Source organism: Myxocyprinus asiaticus, chromosome 6, assembly GCF_019703515.2.
Source record: "Myxocyprinus asiaticus isolate MX2 ecotype Aquarium Trade chromosome 6, UBuf_Myxa_2, whole genome shotgun sequence".
Taxonomy (NCBI): Eukaryota; Metazoa; Chordata; class Actinopteri; order Cypriniformes; family Catostomidae; genus Myxocyprinus; species Myxocyprinus asiaticus.
This window is the reverse complement of record NC_059349.1, coordinates 8592553-8603931: the sequence shown is the minus strand read 5'-3', so window position 1 is coordinate 8603931 and position 11379 is coordinate 8592553.

The window sequence follows — 11379 nt, the reverse complement described above, 5'->3', positions numbered from 1 at the left end:
CTCTTGTAACCAACTCAGAGAATTTCCTTTCCATCACCATAATTGATCGACATATTACAGTGAGATCCTCCAAGTCAGCAACAATTTTCGTCAGCATCACAAACATGTTGGACAGTTGACGCTGGATTTCTCCTGCCGCACCGTCCAAACCGAGTCCTTGTTCCGCAGGCCCATCAGAGGTTTCAGCTTGAGGACGTAAGTGTCTTTTAATATCTCCAGAGCCCAAGGATTTTGACTTCTTTGCCATGTTGATTTCAATGAACAGATATGTAGCAGGGTGTATCGAATCTCACCAGATTACAACATAAAAATAATTAAAAACTAGCAAAGTGCGCAGAGCTCATCGTTCACGCGTCCACTCCTCGCATGGTGTCACGTGACTCGGTTGATGTGAACATTAACTAAAGCTCCTGACTTCTGTCTGCATGATTTTATGCACTGCTGCCAAATGATTGGCTGATTAGATAAATGCATGGATGTTTGTTTGTGCCAGATGGGCACCCATCTTGTCCAGTGTGATTTGCGGTGGAGGTCCCATGGCTGGTGTCACTGCTGGAGTACCCCGTGGCAGCAGGCTCTGGAACACCCACCGGTCCTCCGCCTGGGCTTGCAGGAGCGCCTTGAAACATGGATGCCAGCGAGGGTCTTGATGACTTCCACCAACAGCAAGGACTCCATGACGATGTTTCTCCCTCACTCCCAGGTTTTGGCTTCGGTTTCGGCTTTCGAGGTCAAAGGAATGAGGAAATGGGAGATGGCGATTCCACTCAGGAATGTCACTTTTATTTAACAAAAAACACAAAACGGGGGGCTTGGGTAGCTCAGCGAGTATTGACACTGACTACCACCCTTGGAGTCATAACTTCGAATCCAGGTCGTGCTGAGTGACTCCAGCCAGGTCTCCTAAGCCAGGTCTCACATGGGATAACCTCCTCGTGGTTGCGATTAGTGTTTCTCGCTCTCAATGGGGTGCGGGGTAAGTTGTGCATGGATCATGGAGAGTAGTATGAGCCTCCACATACAGAGTCTCCACGGTGTCATGCACGATGAGCCACGTGATAAGATGCACGGATTGACTGTCTCAGAAGCGGAGGCAACTGAGTCATGTACTTCACCACCTGGATTGAGGTGAGTAACCGTGCCACCATGAGGACCTACTAAGTAGTGGGAATTGGGCATTGCAAATTGGGAGAAACGGGGATAAAAAACAACAACACAAAACTCATTCACTTAAGAGCACAATGGTGCAGCTTTAATAACTCTTCCACATGGCTGAGTTTAATAACTCAGGTAATATCACACCCTTCTGATTTTCAGTCAGAAAATCACAGCAAACAAAGCAAACAAAGCACACAAATTTTTTGTGATTTTTGTAACACAAATAACAGAGGTATTTTTAGTCATGTGATAGCAAGAGGTCTCAAGGAGGAATTATTATATTCCCAACTTCTGAAGCAATCCGAGCCCCTTTGTTTAGAGCAACATTTTTCAAAGGGGCAATGTGGTTCAACATTCTGTATGGGAGCATGTCACAGCCGATGACTTTATTGACTTGGATATAGCTCACATACTGAAAGGATACAAGCGCAATTCACAGTACTACCTCTTCCTCTACTCAAGTTCTCTGTTTCTCAAGGCAGCTTTTGAGTGTGTGATTAATGTGTTCAACAGACCCACAGAACGGTGGTCTAAAGGCAATATAGAAGTGCTACTTAACACCAAGGGACTTCATCACATTCGTCATTACTCTACCAGTAATGTGGGTTTCCTGGTCTGAGTCCCGCTGTAAGGGCAAATGCCACCTTGTAAATACTACAGAACTACTGCATTTCTCAACTAATTTTGAACACCTCAACAATCAATAAATGCAATAAATATCTTGAACTATATATTTCAATGAGTGATAATTTTTTTTTTTTTTTTTTTTTTTTTACATTGAGAATGTAAACACAGTTATGTTTAGATGAACATCAAGATAAAGGCATGCTTGATCCGAATGTAAACACAGTTATGTTTAGATGAACATCAAGATAAAGGCATGCTTGATTCTGGAAATTGCTATAAATGGCTTGATTTTATTGTTAACCTGGATGATTAGGCGTTTTTCCACACAATTGTGGAACTAATACCTGAACTAAAATGAGTTTGTTGCGGAACTATACCCCTTCCGATTAAATTCCAAGTGTTGTTTTTTCACCAGGGACACGAAAGCAGGAATTTTGTTTAAATAAACTTTGACCTAAGCATGTGACGCTGTTGTGACAGCGACGGCAGAACTTGATGCAACAACAGCTGTGCCGACTCACTTCAAAACATAAACAGTGGATGACTCAGTGAAAGATTTCATGTTGATTTTTATCGTCCTGTTTTGTTGTGGAAAACTTCACTCAGACAAGATGCTCTCGAATTTGTAAGAGCTGGAAAACAGAGTAAGAGCAGAGAAGAGATTGCTTGCTACCTTCATCTGTAGACAACTGCATTTTGTTTGTTGCCTTTTCATACCTTTGCATGATCATATGTGTGTTTCCAATAAACAATGCTACTTGAAACTATTGTGTATGGAGCTTTCTAACACTGATTTCAACTAGCAATATATTCAACACTGTAATTTTTGGGTTAGTACTATGTACACATGACAAATGTAAAAAAAGTTAACTTACAGCTGTGAGGTAAAATAAAAACATCAAACATACAAACAGAGAAAACCTTAAAAGGTGTATCCAACTGCAAATGAGGTAAGCAGTGAAAAAAGGCAAGCAAAACATTTAGAGCACTAGAACGAGCAAACTATATACAGTACATAATTCAATGTACAAACTATAAACATGATAATCATGAAACGTAAATTATTTTATGATCCTTTATTCTCTTGTAGTAATTTACTTTATTCTCAATATACATACTGTAGTTTAATTTCATTAAAGCCTAACTTAATGAGGCAACCAGATAATTTGTACACCTTGCTTCTGGTTGACATTTCAAACTCACGCTGCATTTTGTTTCTTCTTCATAAATACTCAGCAGCAGGGGCGGATTTAGTCATTTTGGGGCCTAAGGCAAACACAGGCATGGGGCCCTCCACATCCCTTGTTCTCCCCCTTTTTCAATTCTTATTTATCTAAGAAAGACCTACTTGTAACTTCTCTTCACAAGTCACAGTTCACACAGCAATGATGTCTATACATCTGGAAATGCATATGTTAAAAAAAAAAACACACAACAAAACATTCAGTTTAACAAATGCACCCACTGTAAAATCGTATTTTCATAAAACAAATATTATCTCTGTGCAATAAGCTTTATTGTCCATTTACATGGAAGATCTGTCATTGGTTGTCATCATTTACCTTGGTTTTCCAGCAGATTCTCTGATAGAATCTCCTTACTGGACCTACTTGCTGCCACCCAAATTGGAGAAGTTGTTTATGGTCTTCTGTCTTCTATCTTGTGTTACTAAAGTGAGAAAATAACACACAAGACAATAAGAGGTCAAGTATGGAGACACAAAAATAATAAACATGATATTCTGTTAAAAAAGTTTACCTTTTCTCTTTGTCTCTGTCTCTGTCTTTCTCTTCCTTTCCCCCCTTGAATGTATTTTTTTTATTATTATTATTATTTATATTGGTTGAGTTTCTCTTGCTTTCCCTAATCAACTCAGCTTTAGAACATATGAAGGGAATCTTGGTCTGTTGCTGTATTGTTGCATCAAGAGTAATCAGAACAATGATGGATCTCTTTCATGGATTCTCAGAAGTTGTGGTACATCATATGCCATGGGGCAATATTGTGTACGGCTGGGAGGCACAGTTTAGATGGCCATACTCAAATTCGACCTTGTGACCCTTTGCCTCAGCAAATCTTGCTATCACTAATTCCATATCCAGTGACTTCCTGACTTCATGCTCGATGGAGAGAACAGCAAGTGCAGACAACCTGTCCTGTCACATAGTTGACTGAGGTATGATTTAATGAGTTTCAGTGATGAGAAACTTCTCTCACCTGAAGCTACTGTCACAGGGAGAGTGAGAAGTAGTCTGAGAACTATACTCAAATTTGGATATATGTCAAGGTTATACTCCTTATATATATAATCAAGCATCTCAGATGGTGATGAGATATGTGTGGGGAAGGATCTAACTGTACCCTTTACTTCAAGCTTCAGGTCCTCTGCATCAATATAATCCATTTTCTGCTCCAATCTGTGGAAGCATTCATCCAGCTTCCCTCCCTTATCAGTGCTTCTCATTATGTCAATGGAGAAGAGAAATGCATACAGCTCATTGAAGGTTTCCATGTGTGAAAATCTGTCCTCATGTGGCAAGGGCCGTATCTATAAGAGGCAGGAAAAACTCTCTTTTGAAGAGCTCTTCTACAGTTGACTGAGTGTGCTCTGTTCCTTCATACTCAAACCGTCTAGTTGTTCTTCTCTGATGCACCTCTGACCAGCTCATCTCCACCTCAAGCCTCTCTGCTATCTCCCTGGCATCTGTTTTGCAAATTTGAAATTCCTGAAGGAATTCTGTCACTGCCCTGATTTCTTCTCTCATTGTCTCGACAGAAACTTTGGGGCTCTGCAGGATCTTACTCATTTTATTTGTCTAGAACAACACATTGTACCACACAATGGTATTTACCACAAAAGGCCATCTCTGCATCTCCTGGCAAATGCTTCCAGCTGTTGAGACAACATCTGCATCACGTTTCTCTGTGGCATAGTCCTTTAGTGCAGTCAATGTCTTCACGATTTCAGGCAGCTGGTTGCGAACAGTTTTAACAGCTTCAACCCTACACTCCCACCTGGTTGTTGACAATGCCTTCAGGGTAAAGTTCTTGACATGTTCTGTGAGAATGGTCCAGCGGTGAACTGAGGAGCTGAACAGAGTTTAAACAGACCAAAGAAGCTGATAGATGTCACAGGTGACTTGGCTGTGTCACCAACAACAAGGTTCAGTGTATGACTTCCACAAGGAACACATAACACTTTGCTATTTAATTCCAGCACTCTCTTTTGGACCCCCTGCTTTTTACCCTGCATGTTACTCCCATTATCATAAGACTGGCCTCGACAGTTAGAAAGATCCAAACTTAGTGTTTCTAGATGCCCTAAAAATGACTCACACAAGTCTTTTCCTGTTGTGTCAAGTGCCTGAAGAAAACCAACAAAGTGGTCATGAATGGAGACACCTTCTGAGGTCTCACAATTAACAATTCGTAGCACCACTGATAGCTGCTCATTGTGACTGATGTCTGGAGTGCAGTCCATGATTACTGCATAATATTTGGCTTTCTTTACTCTCTCTGTAATTGTATCAGTTGTACATTTTGCCACAAGGGAAATTAGTTATAGTTAGTTAGTAATATGCTTGCTTATATAAGTGTCACTTAGCTCTTTTGCCTGAATTTTCCTCAAATGCTCTTGCATGACTGGGTCAAACTGAGCAATTAGTTCTACTTGCCCAAGGAAATTTCCATTGCCAGACTCAAACAACCTGTCTGAGTGGCCATGAAATGTAAGATTACGCTCTGCCAGATGGTTCACAATTGCAATAAGTCTTCTTAAAATCTCTTTCCAGCGGTTTACTTCAAGAGCAAGTAGATCTTGGTTCACCTGATCTATAGCCGTGTTTGTTTGTAGTTTCTGTGATAGATTGCACCAGGTATCCATGTTTGTGATCTGTTCAGCAGACTTCTCATGCTGTCTCAAGTGGGATGAAAGATATTTCCAGTTATTGAACCCATCCCCACTTAGCTGAGTGCTCTTTTCTCAGTTTCCAAACAGGAAGCAACAAAAGCACATAACAGTCCATTTTTTTCACTGTACATGAGCAAGGACCTGCTTATCTTTTCTCCATTCTTCATTTGCATGTAATAGTTGCTGCTTGTAAATTTGCGCCCCTCTTGATTTTTTGGAAAAATTCTGTCCTTGATCTGAACTGGTCCTCTCTACACTGTTGAACAGTGCACTTTGTCTGACAGCTGTTTTGGCCAGAGTGCGGGGTCATCTTCAAGTGTTACACATTGGTTAGGGTGACTGCTACTCACTAGTTGTTGATTATTATCTGAATCGCCATCTTTGTCATAGCCATAGTTATCATGGTGAGTGGACGCTGCAGTTCCGTTACCATCTCTCGTTGAATGATCCTGTAAAGTTTTAAATTTGACAAAATTTTGTTAACTTTAGACTTAAAACAAGAAAATTTTGAATTAAGTTTATTTTTCTTAAAATAAAACAGTTTTTTCTTGTTTTAAGCATAAATCTCACTAAATTTTATTAGATTTCTCTCAAAACAAGACTTAAAATCTTATGTCAGTTTGCTTGTCAAGTAAATAAATCACGTTTTAAGAATGTTTTGGTATTTTTACTGGAAAACAAGACATAAATACTTGTCTTGAAAATATTTTTTTGCAGTGTACTGATAAAATGTATATCTTCAATGCACTGTAAGTCACTTACTGTAAGTGTTTTATGTTGTATTAATAATAATAAAATCTAATCAATAATACTTATTTCAGGAAACTATAAAAAAGTTGTACATTTTATAGAAAAACTGCTCAAAATTAGATTTCGCATCTAATTTCAAGATGTTTGTTGTTTTTAAATGTGTAAATCTAAGTATTAGTTTAATAAAATCTTAAGTATTATTGTCTTGTTTAATAGGCAGATTTTGTTCACTTGTTCTAAGCATAAACCTCACTAATTGTATCATTTAAAAAAACAAACAACTTTTTTATTATTATTATTTCGGAAACACTTAATAAGGTTCCATTCATTAACATAAATTAATTCATTAGGTTTCATGAACAAACAATGAACAATATATTTTTCTACAGCATTTATTAATCTTTGTAAATGTTAGTGTTAATAAAAATAAAATCATTTATTGATAGTTCATGATAGTTCATAGTGACAAATGTTAACAAACAACTTTTGTTTTAAATATGTATTACTATATGTTGAAATTAACATTAACCAAGATTAATAAATGCTGTAAAAGTATGGTTCATTAACTAATGTTAACAAATGGAACCTTATTGTAAAGTGTTACCCTTATTTATTAACAGCCTTTTATGCAGTGTAGAGAGTCAATCTGCAATTGCGTTCAAGCTTGTGGGGCCTGGGAAAATGTCCATGGGCAATCTTAAGCTCTGATGATGAATAAAGGTTTCACATACAATAAGTACACTAGATATTTGGCTATGCCACTTGTTTTTTATTGTATTTATTTATTTATTTATTATCTTTGCATAGTTTTTACAGGACCTGCACTGGAGAGAGAAGCAACAGAATCAAAGGTGCCCTCATGTGCAGCAAGGTCAACTAAACCATTCCAATGTGAATCAAAAGTTGTCTGGTGACTGTGACAGAAGAAAGGATCACATCAACCCACTCATCTGTTTTTGATGTGAAATTAGTAATCTCAACAGTGGTGAAAAATCCCCATTTACAAACAAATCCATAACAACAACCCCATAAGCATATTTACAGTTTATATACACACTGACATCACATTTAATTAAATGCATACAAGCATCATAGTCCCTTCCTCGGGCAACAGTGATGGAGGGTTGACATCAGTGTCTGTTTAACTTACACTCTCAACAGTCAAACTCCGAAGGGTGTTTTCCCATTGGCACACCTCTGATTTGAGATCGAGCCAAGGCGTTTGTTAGTGAACAGTTTGAAAATCTTTGAATGAAGAATCACCCTATTCAACACAGACACAGATCAACAAGCATAGATGTTACCCTGTCATAACAGGGGGGATAAGGTGGAGTAATAGACTACAGTTTCATATGACAACCTCTCTGGAACTTTCTACCCCAGTTGAGTCTGATTTATTAGCCCCACATGTCCACAGATGAAAGGGTTTGTCAACATCGGTATGTCTCCCACATTTAGGACAGCTCTCAAAACATCTAAACGGTGTCTAAACATTCATGCTTTGTTGGGCCAGCAATCAAAATATCATCCTCATATTGCAAAACAAGCACTCCCTGTTTCTCAATAGAAGCACGAAGAGGGTCTATAACATTAGCCAGAGCTGGATTAAACTATGTTGCAAAATCCATATGACAAACAAATTCATGTACACTGCTGCCCTCTACAGGTGAATGCAAACTTTCTGTCATTATTTTCATTACTTACTATGTCCTTCCAGAGTCATGTGCTGCTATTTTTTCTTTGGGGCACAAAGGGAAAGGTTTTGAAGAATCTTTACGCAGCTCTTTCCCATTCAACAACAGTAATCATGTATGCAAAAAGGACTATAGAAGTAGTCCTTGTGCACTCAACAAGTCGGCATGTTGTTTCCGACAAATTATGCCGATTTACTGACTTAAGTGCCATATTCCATCAGACATTTTTGCACTGGAGACTAAAGTTTGTGTCCCGCATTGAAACCTGGAAGAAATTGCATTAGCATAATCAGTGACTAGCGCAATTTGGAGTTTGCATTTCCTCCCCAACATTACATTTGTTCTCCGCTGGTGGTTAGGTTTAGGTTTGGGCTTTGGATTGGGGGTACATTTTATAAAATATGCATTTCTCTTCACTGTATTACAGCCTGTAGAGCTGAAAACAACTCACTTTACAACTCGTGTTTGGCACCCCTCTGTGAACATTTCTCCTGGAAAATGGAGCTCACATTTGCCCATACACCCAACAACACTTAATGCTTTGGCCACTGCAGGCGGTGTTTCCAATTTCTGTAAGCACAGACCAATTTTAGCTAAATAAAAGTCAACCTACTGTTTCAGATTTCACTGTAAGATCAGCCTGGTGCACTTTTTTCCAAGTCTTCTTAGGCCAAACAATAACTTTGTGTAGGAAACATAAATTTGGTTGGAAATTTGGTTAATTATCCACTGAAAATGTTCCCCTCTCCATTTCGCAAATTCAAACTGCACATTCAGTTTACGACAAGTGAGAACCAGTGCCGTTTACCACCAATAACACAAAATTGACGATTAAACATGCCATTTTTTTTTTTTTTTTTTCTGAATGCAAAAGCAAATGAGATTTCTGAGCTACGGTGAAGAGCACGATCACCAGTTAATAATAGTGCTGTCAGTTGTTAAAAATTTTAATCGCAATTAATTGCTTAATTGTTTGTAGTTAAAAGTGATTGAGCGCAGATTTTGAAAGTGCTGAAATTTGACACTATATATACTTCTTTTCCTGTCAAAATGCATTTATTTCCATCTTAGGAAAGAAAACAAAACAATATGTAACAATATAATGCTTTACTAACATTTTCCAAACAAAGCTTTCCACAAGAAATGCACTAAAATAGCACCAATTAAAGTAACATTAAACGTTTCCCAAAGTCTTCGAGGGAGTTTGACTATTTGAAAGATTTAATCTCCCCATACATTGCATTTTCATCGCAATGGGCAATAAATCTCTTAAACACTCATCCTTCACAATATTAATCTGCCGGCGGACTGTGTCTATCCACTTTGCTACAGCAATAATGAAGCCGCGTTCATGATTCAAGTTGGGTGTCAACATCAGCGTTAAATGCCACTTTGAACTCCACATGAAAACATTGTCTACATGTGTCATTCTGCATTTTGGTAATAGTTAAGACTTGGTGTGCTTCTGTGGTAATTAAAATGTGCCTTATTTAGACCATCACAAGTCCCATCTGGGCTTGTTATATGCATAAAATAGCTTTAAGAGGTCCTTTCTCCATCATTTTATCATGGAAGCCCTGTTGTGTGTGTGTGCGTGTGTGTGTGTGTGTGTGAAGTGTGCGTCAGTGTAATGACTATGGATGGTCACATTACAATGGTTCCGCCCTTCACACCAGTGTTTATGCTGTATTAACGGTAAATGCGTTAATTGCAATTAAGAAAAATGTACTCGTTCAACTGTCTTTGTGAGTTTCTCACACAAAGCTATTGTGCCAAAGTAGTGCACTAGTTGTAAAGACTTCTTCTATGGTCCTTTTTTAAGTTTGACAGACCTGATCACTATGCACTGTTGTTGTTTGTAGAGAAGCTTCAATGCGTTCTCCTTTTTATTCCACAGACAAAAATAACAGCATACAGGTTTGAAACGACACGAGGGTGAGTAAATAACGACAGATTTTTATTTTATTTTTTTATTTTTTAGTTAGCTGTTCCTTAAAGCTGATTCTAATGATCTGTTGGGCATGTCTAAAATATATTATAAATTCACAAAGCAGTGAAATAGTAATATTTTTTAATCAAAATGGTACACACCACAAGGAGTGCATGGGAAAGTTAGTGTGGGAAGACTATGGAACAATAATCTCCCATTTATCCAGTTCTTTCACAACTTACTCTTTTTTGTATTGGCTTTGTTGTTCATAGACACAAATAAACAAACCAGTAATAGAGCTTAAATTTAGTTTTTCGACCCAGAAATGTCAGGGGTTTGATTCATGGGAACACATGTACTCATAAAAAGTAGACAGTACATTGAAGGCACTATAAGTCACTTTGAAATAAAGTATCAGCCAAACGCAGATATGTTATTTGGCACAGCAAAGGGCCTAAGTATAAGTTTCTGTATCATTTGTGTTAAAAAACTGATTAGATATGTGCACAGTGGATGCTGCGAGTATCATGTTTGATACATGATTTTCTAAAGTTTTTACATTATCAACATGATGAATACTTTGCTGAAAAAACTCTTGTATGCAATGTACTAGATGTCTACCTGCCTACTGGTGAAAGTTTCTGTGCTCTTCTGGAAGTAGAAGACTGCATCCGAAAACATAGGCAGCTGACTTGCTGCCTTGCTGCCTAATCAGTTAATGGATTAACCGACAGTGTTTTTGAATGAATGGAACTCTTAAGGAAACTGGTCTCTGAACAGTTTGAAAGGCACCTTATTTTCATCCCGCCTCCTTAAACAACTTCCGAAGTCACCATTTCCCAGTTTTTGGATGCAGCCAATTTAATATAGGCTGCGTCTGAAACCAGGAAAATGCTGCTTCCGGAGGCTGTATATGGAGGCAGGAGGGCAACAAGCATGTCCGAATCCAATGTTCATGTCACACCTGTCTACTGAGATCAGGGTTGCAAATTTCCAGGAATTTTCAAAGTTGGAAACTTTCCATGGGAATTAACGGGAATATATGGGAATTAATGGTAATAAACTGGAAATTTGCAAAATTGCAGGTTAGCCTATAACGGGGAACTTAAATGTAGTTGGAAAAAAAAAAAACATCTTGCAGCATAATCTTGGTTAAAACAACCAGATTTAATGCAAATTCAGTTTAATTTCTACACTGCACATTCCTCAGTCACATGCACACAGCACACTACCTACTACTGGCTACTTACTACAGCAGGACTATTGAAGCCACACTACTGCATTTGAGCCCAAGGACTACATACATTCAA